This window comes from Babylonia areolata, chromosome 10 (assembly GCF_041734735.1).
Source record: "Babylonia areolata isolate BAREFJ2019XMU chromosome 10, ASM4173473v1, whole genome shotgun sequence".
Classification (NCBI taxonomy): Eukaryota; Metazoa; Mollusca; class Gastropoda; order Neogastropoda; family Buccinidae; genus Babylonia; species Babylonia areolata.
The window spans coordinates 23,814,658-23,815,591 of record NC_134885.1 but is presented as its reverse complement, the minus strand read 5'-3'; positions in this window follow the sequence as shown (position 1 = coordinate 23,815,591).

Below are 934 nucleotides of genomic sequence, written 5' to 3'. Positions count from 1 at the left end.
GTTCCTGGTGTTTGGGGACGGTGTGGATAAGTGACTGCTGCTTTTTTTCTTTTCTTTTTTTTTTTCTTTATTTTTAATGTACGGGCGACGTATGTGTGTGTTTTTAGAGATGTTCCTGGGGTTTTGGGATTGTATGGATATGTGACTGCTTTTTTGTGCTTTTTTTTCTTTTTTTTAATGAAGATGCTTCTTGGGACATGTTGTGAACACCTTTTTGTCATTTATATGGAAATTCCTGGATTTTCACTGAATGAATGAAATACAGACGGACGACATTGATTTTTTAGGATGCTAATGTTAGTAGTAGTAGTGAAAGGACTTAACTGGCACTGGTAACGGGTAGAGGAAGGTGGTGGTGGTGGTGGTGATGTGTGAAGGAAAGACGTGGAAGAACACAGAATTGGTCCGTTTCGTTTCTGTTTGCCAGCTGTCACATTGAGAAAAACTCCGTCATGAAGAATGTATTTGGGAATATTTTATTTTATTTTATTTATTATTTTTTTTCATTCATTCATTCATTTACTTATTTATTTATTTATTAGTATTATTACATGCATACATATTTATTATTATTATTATCTTCTTTTTTTCTTCTTTTTTTTAATGTATATATCCATTTAGCTTTGTTTTGCTTTTTTGTGCTTTTTCTCAAGGCCTGACAAAGCGCGTTGGGTTACGCTGCTGGTCAGGCATCTGCTTGGCAGATGTGGTGTAGCGTATATGGAATTGTCCGAACGCAGTGACGCCTCCTTGAGCTACTCACACACACACACACACCTCCCCCCTCGCCCCCCACATATATATAGATAGATAGATAGATAGATAATTAGTAGTAGTAGTACTTAATACCACAAACACATACATATAGATAGATAGATAGATAGATAGATAATTAGTAGTAGTAGTAGTAGTAGTACTTACTACAGGTCCGAGA